The following is a 16320-nucleotide window of genomic DNA, read 5'->3' on the forward strand; positions in this document are numbered from 1 at the left end:
AATGGCTTCTATGCTCATAAAGCAAGGGAATTTATCTTTAAAATGCACTAGCATTTCTATAGGAAAAAAATCAGTAGAAAAGCAAATGAAATCCATTATTTTTCAGCACTGAAGCATAATGATCAAAATGCCACAGTTCTTCTATGCCACCATAGCCAGCTATTCTAACATGGATGTTAAAATTTAAGAAAGGGAGAGAATAATGAACCCTCTTAACACAAGAATGGAGATGTTAAGAACACTTCATCTATCAAATTATTTCACAGCGTTCTATTCTGGAAGCAACAAAAGCATGGGCCCACAATGTAACAGATAGTCTCCACCTTTCTCCTCCCAGTCCCCTGAGTTTTACAGATCCTGTTCCATGTTTTTGCCATAGTATAGGGCAGGGGTGTGAAACTGCCGGCCCACGGGCCGGATGTATAATAGCAAAATCGCGCCCACCTCATTGCCGGCAATGGCAAAAAAGTTGATTGTCGCAACACATCATGTGACGTTGCAAGTTTGACACCTCTGGTATAGGGGCTTTGTAGTACTTCCAACTGCCATCACCTATTTGCTTAGGTATGGGTTTATGTAACAACTTCCTTTATGACCCCAGGATGTGGGACATATAAGGATCCCATACCACCAATGCTTATTGATGTTAATTGTGTACACTTACTTAGGCTTAAAATAATGAGGATTATTATAATGAAGACAAAACATAAATTCTGTAATATTACCTAGTTTGGGTAGCTTTAAGCTACATGCTGAGAAAAAAAGCACTCCCTTTTTCATGAGTTGCAAACCAAAGCAGAAAATATAGTTTAAGAATTTCAAAAAGGAACTTTTTAAAATTTGATTAATTTTTAGATAGTCAAATATCCAAGTCAATGAGCACAAGAAATTGCAAACAGGATCTTCAATATCTGTCTTCCATAAAATGTTGTGTGGAGACAAACACAGATCCACAATGGACAGGACCTGTGGCTTACTGCTGTATAACTTCATACACATAATTATTAGCTGTTGGAGATAATTGCTAGAAACAATCAATATATAGCATAAAATATAGCATAAAATTCTGATGGAGCCCTGTTCAGGACCCTCTGATTGAGTATTATTTAGATAATACTTGCTTCTTCCAGACTTTCATCTTTTAGTTATGTGCTTAAGAGCAATTTAATATTACTCCTTTGCTTTTTCTGGAGATTTTTGGATCCCAATTCCAGCATTCCCTCCCTCACTTTTATTTCAGAGAAATGAGCTTCATTCTCCAGTACAGATTTAGACAGTTTCCTTCTCCATTGACCTGATGTCCCGTTAGCCCTCTTTTCAGGCATTGCCTTTCTCTATTTTCACTAGAGACAAGCTTACCATGAGCCTTTTTCTAGCCTCCATATTAGCTTACATCTTTCATCAATCTCACATCTAAAGACAAGGCTTTTAATGAGAAGGTGTGGGGCTGAAGAAACTGCTTTGGGCTTTGCTTAAACAAATGCTTGTGTTCCTCCCTCCCTCCCCCATCCCCTATCCTAATCTTGAGGTTAGGATAACAAACTTGGTGAATTTTTGTTCTTTTTAGTCAAAAGTGTTATGACTCATAACTTCAGTATATTAGTATGTTTCAAAAAAGTGGTGAAACAACTCAGAATAAGATAAACTCCAGACAATCTGATTCTTTTGGCATTTTGCTGTTGAAAATGGGGGTAAGCGAGGGATCAGATTTTCATATTTTCCAACCTAATAGAATACTATAAAGAAATTATGAAAAAGGTCTTACGATTCTATCTCTGAGTAAGATAACTCTTTGAAACAGAAAATAATTTGGTATGACAAGAGAAGATGGTAAAAGAAATAATTTGAAAATGGTCAAATCCAGCTTGGACTAGAAAAAAAATATTCTAGGAAATAAAATCATAGTGCAGGGGACTGATACAGAATACATCCAGCCCTTATCCTCCAGAGCAGCAGAAGGGAGCACATGCAGATCACTCTGTTCTTCCTAGTACATATCTGGATGAAGAAAGAATAAACAGATGAAACACATGGACCCATCCTGATTAGACTTACATACACTCATAAAACACGCATAAACAATCACCAATTCTGATTAGAAATCCAACCACACACATACACAAACACATTTTCTTATTCATCATCATTTTAGCCATTGTCTATCCACCGCAAAATGAAAATGCATGTTTCCAATCAATACGGTCCTGAGCTTTCTTTTGCCAATTGGGCCCACAATAATTGCTGATGTCGTCGATCCATCTTCTAGTTGTCTCATGGATGCTTTTTATCAAATGGGATCCGTTCTATGATTGCTTTGGTCTACCTGCCATCAGTTCTTCTTGCTATGTGACCAGCTTTTCCTTATTATATAGAAGAAAATACAGACTTTCTGCTTCTGCCAGTAAAAAGGATTCAAAAAAATTCCAAAAGCTGTGTTGCACAGGCCTTTCCTACTTGTTCAGTCTTAAGTTTCTCAAGTTTCTACCAAGAATTATGATGAACTAAAGTTATTTGGAAACTCTTCAACATTGCCCAGAAATTAAATTGGATGAAAGACAGCATGGTTCCACAGATTAGTAAATGGTTTGATTATATGCTCTGCCCTCACACAGAGGAAAACAAGATTTCCTTTTTAAAAGTTTCATATAAGCACAGCTGAAAATCTTGGCTCTCCAAAGACTAATTTCTTGTTCAAGAATTATCATGCAGAAGATTCACAGACGCAAGACAACATTTTTTTACTGTAAACAGAAATAAAGTAATAAAGCAGTATATACACTGAAAGTCTGCTTACTGCATTCCAGTTGTAGCCTATTTATAGGTCTTTGTTCCAGATCTGAGTCACACACAAGTAACTAAAAATCTCAAAAACAAATTTGTAGTGGTAAAGTTGAATGATCTATGATGAAAGAAAGAGACATGAAATTGCAAAGTCTTTTTATCCAAATGTTAAATTAACTTTGCCAGCTAATAGCAACACTTGCTGTGTAGGATTGTGCTTACTTAAGACTTGGATGGGAGACTAAGAAACATTCTGCAAGAGAGCAAGGGCAAACTGCACCTCTGGTATTACCAGGAAAACTACATAATAATGTCAGGTTGAAGAAGAAATTATTTAAATTATCAAAAGCAAAAGTTTTCATGGATGTTGCTTGTTAATCTAACACCCCTCCCCCATATTTTCTTGGCTACTTTAGTTTCAGATGAGATATTGTGACAAAATTAATGAAGCTGAACTGTATTCATATTATCAGTTATCCATAGTTAATTTAAATACAATTTATTTAACATGATTTTCTGGGATTTCATAACATAGTGGCCCTTTTCACTTAACATTTTAATCAGCAGTCCACTTAAATCATCTTACTACTGGTTCCAAAAGTATATGATCAGCCTGTGTTCAAACTTGCCATTTTAAGAAGATAAGTGTCCATCAATTCATTCCCCAGGAAGTATATGATGTCACAGTCCTTGTGCCAAGATAGTATTGGCAAGCTCCATTATATCAGTAACAGTTTTTTGCATGAGACAGGAAAATGATATTGCCTATGGTTTGGCCACTGAAATCCTGTTTGGAAGGTGTCAAATTGCCAGGCCTTGGCAGCGAAATCTCCTAGAGTCACTTGCTTCTTTTCAATTACCATTTATTTTGTTTACCTGTTATTTGTTTTTCCAAAAACCCGGTAAGTAAAATGGGATACTTATCTATGAGTTTTTTCTTCTCACAGTGGAGCTGCCTAAATAGGGTTAGTTCACACCTATAAGATTTTTGATCACTTGGAGCTATATTTGACTCTCATGTGGTTAATTGTTGACGTTTGTTTGTTTAGCATATTTATGAAGTCACTCATCCATCAAAGCACTCTTGATGGCAGACAAAAATAATCAGAATCCATAACAGTAAAAAGGTGACATAAAAAAGAAATAGTGATAGCAGCTGATTTCACAATAAAACAGTTAGACCCACATCAGAGCTACATTAACATCCTGACCCCTGTGCAAGGGGAAATAGCCACATTTTATGCTGTTGTGAAACTTAATAACTCATTTCTGTTCCTTATTGATCTGTCATACTTTGTCCTTTTTCCACCTATTATATACTTTATAGCCTAAGTTAATAGTTTTTAATCATAGGCCTAATTAAGAACTGACAATTCAGCCTACTTGTCGCTGATGAGAATAATGGCAAAAGACTTGTGTCTCAAAGCATTTAGTTCTGCAATGTCCAAAACACCAGTCAGACAAATACACCTTGAGCCTTTAAAACTGATGAATATTTATAGACCCTCCTGAAAATTTGCTTTTTGATTTCCTTTGCATATCTTGATACCCTTTTGCTCCCCATTCAATTGTTGATAGAACGCTCACAGGTTAATGATCTGATGTACAACAGCAAAATGGATTTTTGCAGCTTCTTATATCACAGTGTACTTCACCTGATTGGAATTGAGATGATTGTAGGTTATGGTATTTGCTTGATTACTTGCTAGAATGAGATCCTGAGAATATATTTAAATTAAAAATCAACAGACTTTTTAAAAACCATTTTTCTTCCTTCACTTAACATTAAAAAAATAAAAACATTAAGATTTTGTTCATAAATGGTTTAAGAGCCAGTTTACTCTAGTAATGAAAGTGTCAGGCTAGAAACCAGGAGATTGTGAATTCTAGTTCCACCTTAGGTCTGAAAGCCAGCTGGGTGACTTGGGGTCAGTCATTCTCTCAGCCCAACCTAACAGGGTTGTTGTTGTGGGGAAAATAGGAGGAAGAAGGAATATTAGGTATGCTCAACACCTTCAGTTATTTATAAAAATAATAAAGGCAAAGTTAAAATCTAAAATTAAAAAATTAAATTAAGCAAAACATAGTTCATTTAACTACAATTTACTCTATAAATCTCAGTTGGCCAGACATGTATAATTTGCTATGCTACAAACTATGATGGCTGGGGTCAGACAATGTTGGTAAACCAAAACCAATCCAAAAACTCTGTCAGAAAGCCTCCTGAATATCTGTATTGAATCTAGTATGCCAACAAAGGCTATTGGAGACGCAATCATCCCCACAATAGTTCTTTCTGTTGCTCAAGTTGTCATTTACACATCAGGAAGAGAGTGTAATTCTGGTAAGTGAAAAACTTGCAGATGCATTTTAAATTATGTGAAGCTTCACTGAATTTGCAGCTCTTGAGAATATTTCAACTCAGTCTACTTGAAATGTTCAGTTGTTAGACATGCACTTGTGAGGAGAGCAACAGCTATTTCAGAAAAGAATAGATTAATTTAGTAGTGTTCTTCTGATATTTTTATTTATACTTGCAGGCTGGCAATAAGTTCATTAAACATTAGAATCTCAACAGAATTTGATTAAGGAGGCAAACCAACAGAGAAACAATCAAGTAGAAAAATATCCTAATCATGGAACTACCGAGGGGAAAAAAACTACATCCCCACCAACACTAGCAGGGCAAGTTACTGTATATAAACCCAAGTCTTTAAGGCGTTATACACAATGTGTTTCAGTGTTAGGCAGTAGCAATAAGATCTGGACCTGGATGCCTAGGTTCTATGGAGTTTGTTGAGAAACAAAATTGACATGTATATTTGGTAAGGGTTTGATTCTGTCGGCTCTGAGGAAACAGCCACAATCCTTGGACATATGGGTATTTCTATCTATATTTTAAATCATGCCTTCTTGGCTGGTTGAAACCTCTCTGGAGATGCCATTGGTTTGGCCCAAGCAATGATGAATTCATCCTTTACAGAGGAGGTGGTCCCATGGATGTCCATTCCCTCCTCAAAATGCCAGGACTGAACCCAAATATGCTGCATAATGTTCATGTTTTTCAATAATTTAATTAAAGATTATATTAAATAAATAAAACTAATGCAGCAACCTAATACAAAAATACATTAAAATAATTATGTGTGTATGTATAATACCCATACCCATACATTTATGATGATTTATGAAGATACTGCACAGAATCCTTAAAATAGCTAAGATATTGTGCAGAACCCAAGCCTCCAAGACAGAGGAAGCAGAGCCTGAGGGAGGAACTAGAAAGGATATGGAAAGTAAAAACTAAAATGGTCCCAGTGATGGTAGGAGCACTCAGGCCTGTGACTCCTAAGCTGGAAGAGGGGTCCAACAGATCCCAGGAACAACGTGTCAAGCCCCCAAGGGCTTGACATACACATGGGGACGAGGGAACACGATAGGCAACCCCCCTAACCACGAAGAAGCAGAGATACCAGCAGCCACAGCCAAGGACTACACCAGGCATGGCCCCGGGGCTGTGTGCCTTCCCAGCTCGCTGCCCGGTTCCGCCATGCCGGTCTGGACGGCTGCAAGCCTGCTTCTGGATTCCGCCCCCTCCGACCACCGGCTGCTGCCGGAGCGCACCTACCAGCTGCTGCCGGGGCGCGCCGACCTCCACCGCGCCGAACCCCAGCTGACGCCGGCATGCTGGGGAAATGCCGGTGCACGAACACAGCAACCTAGCAGAACAGCGCGTGACGAAGGAGCACAAAATGGACACACTCGGAGGACCTTACAGGCGTGCTCAAAATGGACTGGGGAGGGGGAATACTTACCGGATGGGTGGGATACCAGCTGGGGTAAGGTGGGTGGTGGGAATAACGCACAAGAGCTGGGCAGCCGAGCAGGGGAATGCGGAGGCGGGATAGCATCGGTGAAAGGAAGGACGCAGGGTGAGGGTGGAGCATTTATTGAGTTTAGGCGGATGTCGGTTGGGGACCGAGGGCGGGGAAACAGGGTGTGGCACACAGTTATAGAGCACCGGAGAACTACCACTCTCAGTGCTGACTTCATTTCATCCACGAAATAAAGTAGTTGATGGGTTCGTTGTATACCGGCGTTCCAGTGCATTCTTTCTCCTTGCGGACGATGGCGGATACTCCTGACACAACGTACAGCTTTCTGTCCAGAAGAGTCTCATTTTCAATAACCTAGGTAAATCTGGAATTTATGTTAGAAGTCTTTACCTTTCTTGCTGTAGCTCACTGAAATGCATATTGTATTGTGGGGTGGTGCTGGAATTTGCTTTATTAATATGTAATGTTGAACAATGTCTAGACAGTATGTGACAAAATAGGACTATGTGAAAAGAAGGGGTATGAAGCAAATGAGGTCATTTTGCCCATCTTTGCCAATATATTCTTGCACCTATAAGCATGTTGATGGGGAAATGTGTGTGCTTTTCCTCTATAAGCTTTACAAGTCTAAGGAGTACCTCCTCCTCTGCTAGGAAAAAGGTAACAATGAAAATGGGAACTAAAAACACTGATTTGTCTTTCCTTTCCCTGTTTCCTGATGCTGCAAGAAATTATGACATCCGTTCTGGCTCAAATGTAAATAAATAATAAGGGATTTACAAGACAAGTGACAAGTCAGCCTAGGCTTCATTCCAAGCCATTCTAGGATTTATACTCTTGCACGCATAAAATGGAAGGTATGATGAATTATCTCTCATAGTGATAGTGAAGTTTAATTGTAGAAATTAATGTAAGTCAAATTCTAAGGAAAAGTAGTTGTCATAGTTGTAATAAAGCTTCAACTGCTCTGGGCTGTCCTGCTATGCCATCTCTACTTCGTGGCCACAATTAAGGCCAAAATATCGTGGCTACCAAATAATATACTGCCTAAAAAAGTACCAGGAGCTCTCTCCAACTCAGTCTTATGAATCATTTTATATGGAAGTACAGTGTGAAGAATTATTTACAGCAATGGTCTCCAACCTTTCCGGCTCTGCAGACCAGCAGCGGCCGGGGGGGCAGGGGATGATTTTGTACACGGGTCTGCCACTTGCACAAATGGAGCTTCATGTGTTTGCCCGCTACTTTCATGGCCCAGTTCCCAACAGGCCCTGGACCAGTATGGTCTGCAGACCAGGGGTTGAGGATCTCTGATCTACAGTACTTGGATTATCATTATTCAGAAGTAGGTACTCACAGAATTGAACCGTCAGGCAAAAGTCCTCAGGACTTCAAATCCCTATCTATGCATCCCAATTTTATTTTCCTCATAATTAGTTTGCAATGGTGCTATATTCTAATTTGCTCCTTTCACCAAAATCTCTTCAAGTAAATTAAGAATCTGGATACGATTAGAATTTCTGCTGTATATTCAAATTGTTAAATATTAAAAAAAAATCTTTTAACAATTTGAATATGTTGATAGTGGGCTTTCCTGATAAACATGGGAGCAGAAGAAACGAGGATATGAGAATGGATATAATGAGAAGAAATAATGACAATGAGGAGGAATGGGGGAGGTAAAGTATGGCGGAGAATGCAAGCTTAGGAAATTCAGAAGTGAACCAATTGGCTATATTAGCTGAACATTTACTGGGACTCCAGGATGGACCAGAGAAATAAAAGTTTTATTAGCAAGGAACTAGGTTTAAGGAGTCCATGTAGCAATTACTTCCATTTTCCAAAGCAATTAAAATAGCCTCTTCGTTTTCTTTTTTTCCACAGAGTAGATATAAGAACATAAGGGTTTCTAGGTTTTTGACTTAAGATTTTTTGAAGTGATTGATTGGATTTTTAACAGATACTCCCTTTCCCCCCGTTTTTAGGTGAAAACCGAGCATATTTTTAAAGAACAAGAAAAAATGTTTTGCTGTTTTAAAATATATTATTTAAATGTTAAAAAGAATATTCCAGAAAATAAGGTGATACATTAAATGTCAGAGAGCAGCTCTTTGCTCACGCATGAAGACAAACATGAATATCCACTTGGTCAACCTTATTGTGATTGTTCTATGTGTCAGCTTGCTATGCAGCTATGATGTTCTTCATATCAGCATTACTAAGCTACCTGATAATGTTTAATAATAATATAAATAATTGTAATACATTTTAAAAATGCTACCCTCATTGCATTTCTCAAGAAAATAAAAAAATAAAGTATTTTTAGACATGTTCTTGGCAGAAGAGGGAAAAATTAGAACAATTGGAGAAGTTCCTATTTGGTTGTGATCTACTGAGGGATTATTTAATAGAGACAACTTAATTAAAGACTATATCCATATAAACAATTGAAAAAAAACACAGTGTTTCATTAGAAAATTATAGACTGAACTGACAGATAGCATAATATGAAACAGACTTACAGAACTGATTCTTCATGGTTAGGGAAAACAAAACACTGGAAAAAAAAACATTTAAGCAAGCCAAATACAGTTAATGAAAAATAAATAACAGAAATATAATATTACTGTTGAAAGCTAGAATGAAACATTGTTTCTTATGTCATAACAGGTGAGATTGGGTTACAACAACAGGTTACTTATGAATTTTAACTAATTGAAGAGTTTTTAATTTGTGCTTTGTGAAATGTTTATACTCAACACCATTTATGTCTTCATTTTTAAATAAAATTGCTTGAGGAATTGCTTATCCTCTTTCCCTGCCAGCATTTTTCCTGTCATTACTTTTTAACTATCCAAACTACAGGCAACCAACCAGAATTTAATATCCTATCAGTGCTGAGTCAAAACTCCTGAAGAGCACCACAATTTTGTGATGCAGTCAACCAGATATATGTATATCACCTATTTCAAAGGACTTGAAGCATTTTAAAATCATATCAGAAAGAAGGAAAATGCAAAGATATAAATGTCCAATCAACACAAAATATAAATAAGAAAATGAAAATCTGCTACTCCAATCCCCATTAGTACCCTGCAGTATAAAATATTGTTTTCCTCAAATCATTCAGTCTTTGCTTCTAACCTTTGTTGTTATTATTTACTTACTTAACTTTATTGTTCAGTTAGCTATTATATGTTGTCAGTGATGATACATTGGAAAAGCATTTTAGAACTACTAAAAGAGATAGAAGAAACAAAAGAGAAACTCAAATAATACAAGAAGCTTCACTCATCCTTGCCAAAGAGCAAAGACCCGGGTCTTCAGGAGAATGGCATTTCAGAGAATAGGCACTGCTACACGCTTCTGGGGTCCCAACAGATGGTACTATGTAATGCCAACACTCCAAATTGAATTGGGTGGGCAAATATGGGGGGATATGCAGTCCTACAAGTAACCAGCACCTCCAATGGCACCAGGAGGCAAATTCCGGTGCAGCTCATAAAGCAGAGGTATTACATAGGCACACTGGGAAACATCCATCATTGCCTACACTACTGCAGTGTGGTTGAAGTTTCCAGGTGGTCTTCGAAGCCAGCCCCGCTTAAGAGCACATTGTAGCCATGGGTATGGCAAAGATTGGAGCAAAAGAGAAAACCAATGTTGAAGTAGCTATTATTTTATGAGCTGGTAGACAAGAGTCTCCATTGCTGTGATTTTCATCAGGAGCCAAATGTGGCTTCCTTGTGATCCTTGACTCACAACCTGATGGAAAGGTCCAGAGAGTGTCTCTTTGCAGCTTTCTAATCTTAATGGGTTTTTTCTGTGGGGCATGGGCATTTTCAAGGGCCTGGGAGGTAGCTTCCTAGCAATCACTTTTCTCTTCTGAAGGAACTAATGAAATGGCTCATTCGTGATTTCTTGCCAAATGTCTCCAAATCCTCAAGCTGAGCTTGGAACCTTCCAAAGTCTCCATTACAGAACTATGAAGTTGCCAGTAGCTATTATTTACCGACATGCCCAAATGTTTATTTATGAACTGCAGTGTCTTAAATAAACCAAAAGTTCTATTATCCAATTCAGGTCATACTTAGAGTGTGTTTTCTGGACTTAACTATCAGACCACTGATGCCTTACAGAAAGTTGTAGCAGAGCTTCTAAGTGCCTTGAAAGAAATCTAAATTACTCTCTAGTAGCTTCCTTTTTGGGACCCTGTAATCCCTTAATTTGGGGTAGAGTTGGGACAACTGGATGGAACTGAGCATTTATTGGCTAGATACCCTTCCTGATGCCATGCAGAGTTCACAGCAGATTTTTTTTTCTATGCGCTCTAGGAGAGAAACATCTGCCATTACGAAGGATTGAACTCTTAACCTTCCAAATGGTAGGGGAACAACTTCACCACTAGGCCACCATACCACTCCTTCTAGTGACCCTTCAATAACATACTGAACATCTTTCAGATGTTTTAGTTTTTTTAAAAAAAATCTCTTTGAGTCTATGAATATTCTCAATCATCCAGATCATTGTTGTCCCAAAGGTGCTTTTTCAAAAGGCAACCACATTTTATGTTTCTTGAAAATGCTTCGCTTCTCATCCAGAAGCTTCTTCAGTTCTGACAGAATGGTGGGGAATGGAAAAAATTGTACACTTTGCAGTCATCTGGTTGTTAGCACTCTGAAGGTTGGTTGTTAGCTCTCTTGAGTTTCATTGAGGCCACTTGGGGATTTATCTGTACCCTCAGGGTCACCTGAATCAGAGTGCAAATGGGTGTGGAATGTTCTTGGGACTGCTGAAAGGATAGTATTATAGACAGGAGATAAGTGGTATCTCCCTTACCCTTTGCTGAGAGTTGGCTGTTCAATTTTAACAGATGACCTCTTTTACTCCTCTTTCAAACCTCTCTATCCAGAATGTGGACTTTGCTGTCTTCAAGAGTGACCTTTGTCTTTCAAAGGCAGATATACTGCTGAATCTTATCCTGATGGGTTTGTTCTCCTATGTTGTGATATACATTTGTAAAGTGGTTATTTTGTTTCCTCAATGTACAGGTTTGCATATGTGTCACTGCACTGTACTGCTTATACCACATTACTCAGTTTGTACCTGGGTGTTTTATCCTTGGGGTGGACAAGCTTCTGCCTTAGTGTATTCTTGGGTTTAAAGTGTGCACATATGTTGTGTTGGTTCAAAATCCTCCTGAGCTTTTCAGTTATTGCAACATATAGAATGCCAACATTGCTTTGTTTGTTGTTTTCTTCTTTGTCTGTTATGGAGGAGCTCCTTCTAGATTTTTTTTTTAATTGGTGAAGACCCACTTGAGGTAGCCACAAGTTCTGAGGGCTTCCTTGATGTGTTTCAGTTCGTTTTCCTTTCCCTCTTTGCTGGTATGCAAACTTTCAGCCCACTGGTTACTCCCATTTTATGCTCCACTGGGTGGTGAGAATCAAAATGTATATACTGATCTTTGTGTGTAAATTTTCTGTAAACTTCACTTTGAGTCAGCTTTCAATTACCATAAAGCATTAAAACATAGTTAAAAACAGATAAAAATAAAAACACAAAATTACCCAAAACTAGATGATGATTGCTCAGTCATTCCTCAAAGGCCCTTTGGAGCAGCACAGTCTTTAATAGTTTCAAGAAAACCAATTGTGGGGCACTAATCAAATATTTAGAGGGAGGCTGTTCCACAATATGGAGGCCGCCACTAAAAATACTGCCTGAAAGCTCTAACTGCCTTCAACTCCCCAAATTGGGGCATTATACAATATTAGTGGGAAATTAGAACAGCATTACGCATGTCATCTCTATGTGGAGAACATGGTCCTGAAATTCTTTCCTGTCAAGCAGGACTTAGATTAAACCAACACTTTGAATTGCATTCAAAAACATAGGGGGAGCTAGTACAATGATCACAAAACAAGTGTGATGTGATTATAATAATTTTATTCATTAATAAATAGGTTGCTGCATTTTGCAGCAATTAAAGTTTGGGAGCGATCTGTAGAGGCAGCCCCATATAGAACATATTAGACTAATTCAAATGAATATACATTTTTAACCAACATCTACCTCCCTCTCATCAGCACACAAACCACAAGCACACAAATTATAAGGCTTCATCTGCATCTTCTGCAAGCAGTCCCCTTTCCTAAAAAACTGTTCTTCATCTTTCTTTTCTATGCCCATTTCATATACAGAGAATGTGAGCTATTACTCTCATCCATATCTTACCTGTGGGTTTTAATTTGGAGTTATCTTAGCATTATGAATTTTCTCTTCAGGTCTATCTCACAGCCTGGCTTGGTTTTACCTCCAATAGCACAAAAATACATACAACACTATTAGATATTTTAACCAGATATTGCAGAACTTATTTATGAATACATTAAAAATCAGTCCAAATACTGTACAGAGCTTTGGGGAACACCATTTCTTTAATCTCATAAAATACATTCATTTTATTTCTATTTTGCTTCCCAATGATTGATTGCTTATCAGTCTATAAAAATGTCTGTAAAGTACATTTTCTGCTTCATTGTAATTATTTTTACTAAAGAAACTTTGGTGATGAGTTTATTGTGAGCATTTGGGAAATTTAAAATAATCTCTCAGTTTAACAGACTTCAAGTATACAGAGAAAATTTCTTCAAGACAGCACACTGAAATAATAAACTTGCCAGCTATTTGTGAAAGCAGAATAAAAAAGTAGTTGCTGCTTCCCCTAAATAAAAGGTATGCTTTACATGCTTCATGTTTGAGTTCCAGATAATAGAGATGCTAGGAAAATTGGCAGCATGTACACAGAAGATAAAATGCAGACAATTATTAATGGAAGACTAACCAATAGGAATGATAAATCGGTAGATAGATGCTAGTGCAGTATTTCTCAACCTTGGCATCCTTAAGATGTGTGGACTTCAACTCCCAGAATTCCCCAGTCAAACACACCAAGGTTGAGAAATACTGTGTTAAAGTCAATTATCAGCAGAAGCAGCCATTCCTTTCTCCTATTCCAAGATGTATAATATATTAAGGCTTTCTCTTATATACTAACTACTCAGGTTACTTTTAAATATCTTTAAAATAGAGCTTATTTTTGCAGAAACATGTTAATTCTTCAAAATAAAACACTCTCTTCTCCGTGTCATTTTTCTCTTAACTTCAAATGTGTGGACTTTAACTCCCAGAATTCTCATTGGTATTGCTACCATAGAACAGGGCATTATGGAAGTGTTAAAGGGGAGAGAATAAGTTTCTGGTCTTCATTCCTTGAGGTCCAAATTTAAGAGCTGAACAAGTATGTTATTTCACAGATGCAGCTTATGGCAGTTAAGAGGCTTTCAAACAGTCTGTCATATTAACATCTTGAAATTTCTAAAAAAAATTAGAGTAACTGAATTTACAATTAATCCCATGTATTATTTTTCTTAATCTTACCATTTACTGGATTGCCAAATTACAGTAACAAGGCAGTTAAAGGCAGTATAACTGCATCTTATGTACTTACACACACACAAAAAAAAACCCTACAAAGGACAGCAGTCTCTTTCTTCTCCTAACCCTTTGCTTGAGAGGCTTAGAGCTCAATTCTGCTATACATTCCCCCCCCCAAAAAAAACCCTAGCTTTCATGCTACTTGAATAAAGGTCCCTGCTTCTCTCTAGATTTGATAGGACTAAGTCACAGATAATTGCCCTTCAAGAATATGTCCTAGACATGCCTAGAGTATTTACTCTTGATATGTACCAAAATTTCTCTTCCAGAACATACTTCGCATTTGTTTGTAGACCTTGTGCTGATATGTCTTCCTCAGCTGCAGATCTGTAGTTAAACCTTTTGCTGATAACAGTTTTAAAGCTTTTTGCTAGCTTTTATTCTTCCTTCAAAAAAGCTCAACATAGAGGTGGTTTGCTATGTCTGTTTTTTTAGTGCTGGCGCTAGAGGGTTTGAGGGGTATATGTGTTTCAGTTAACTTTGCAAAAATATCTCATTTTAATTTTCAGAAATGACAGAAAAGCAAGATGAGGGAGGGAGGGAGGGAGGGAGGGAGGGAGGAAGGAAGGAAGGAAGGAAGGAAGGAAGGAAGGAAGGAAGGAAGGAAGGAAGGAAGGAAGGAAGGAAGGAAGGAATGGTCAGAAACCAAAGAACAGCTCAACCCAGATACCACCAGCCATAGTGAAGGCTGAGAGCAATAAGGAACAGTACTGAATAGTTAAATTGTTTCTCCTTTTTCTAGGGAAGACAAAGAGTTGTGACAAGTCAAGAAGAAAAAGAACAAAAGAAACATCTTTACAAAAGAACATTAATCTGTAGTGTGAAAAAAGTTATAATATTTTGTTCCTATATTCTTTCTGCTAAGACTGAACATTATTTGGAATTAATCATGATTGATGCACCATTAGCACGGGGATTGCAACACTAATTTAATTTTACAGTTTACTCCAAGATGTGATTGGAAACTGGGACTTCCTTTGTTACAGCTAGTATCAAACGCAACTTAATTATGTCCAACATTCACTATCAAAGCATTTTTGAAAACTGTATGACAATACATTAGTACTCTTAAATTAATTACAAGGAAGAGATGAACAAGAACATGTATAAACATGTGAGGATAGTTAGGTAGCTAGCTATGATGTTACTATAAATTTTCCAATTAAAATAGATAGTGACTTGATATTCATAAAATTAAAAAATGTCTATTCTGCCCCTTGGACTTTCAGCAACTTACGAAGCATTTCAATGCAAAAAGAATCTGATATACCCCAAATGATTGAGTTGTGAATAAATAAGCTTATGACACTGTGCAAATATCACAAAGAAAAACAAAGCCATTTCAGAGTGAGGACAATTCTTTGTGTATCATATAATTCTTACCAGAATCAGAGATATATATCAGAGCACATAAGTGAAAGAAGGGAAGTATATCTGTTATTATGGCTAATATCATTATCAAGTTTTCTTTCTATCCAGGTAACATGATATTTCTTTTGATATAGTTTTACTTTGTGCACTCACCAAATGTTACAATGCTTCTGGGTAGTCTATTATTAAGAAAAACAGGACTGCTCAAAAGTCAACCACTTGTCTTATTTTAATTAACTTCCTTTCATCTTCTTAGAATTGTGAGTTCTGTTGCACTGACTCTTTAGCACCTTACAATGTCCAGACTACAAAGGAAGGGTGGTCTAGATAGAGAGATAGAAAGTTCTCCTGTTCCTCAATTTGTCTATTCCTTGTCTGCGAAATTGCTAGTCTCAGGCATCTTCTTTCCCATTTTATCTTCCCAAGCACACTTCTTTGTCTCTTTGCCTGATCAGATGCAGTAGGATCCACAAGCCTTTATGAACAAAGACTAATATACCAGTTTCCTGTAACATTAATCAAAAGGGTTACCATGGGAAATACAGTCCAATCTGATATTAGTCCTGAAAATGTCATTGTCTGATTTTATTTAAGGCTCTAATCTCTCATGGATTCATTTTCATGGCTTGAAGGATAGTGAATTGTCCAACTGGACTATTACAAGCACATTTCCTAACAATCAGTTCCATTTATTTACAATACATAATTACGGATTCACATTTTATTATACCAGCATCAAAGACAGGGTTTCTATTGAGTAACAAAAAATCAGATGATTGCACAATGGAAGCAAAAAGATATAGAAAAGCCATTGCCATTTAGGGATTATATG

This window comes from Crotalus tigris, unplaced genomic scaffold, assembly GCF_016545835.1.
Source record: "Crotalus tigris isolate CLP2741 ecotype Arizona unplaced genomic scaffold, ASM1654583v1 scf7180000018040.1558517, whole genome shotgun sequence".
NCBI lineage: Eukaryota > Metazoa > Chordata > Lepidosauria > Squamata > Viperidae > Crotalus > Crotalus tigris.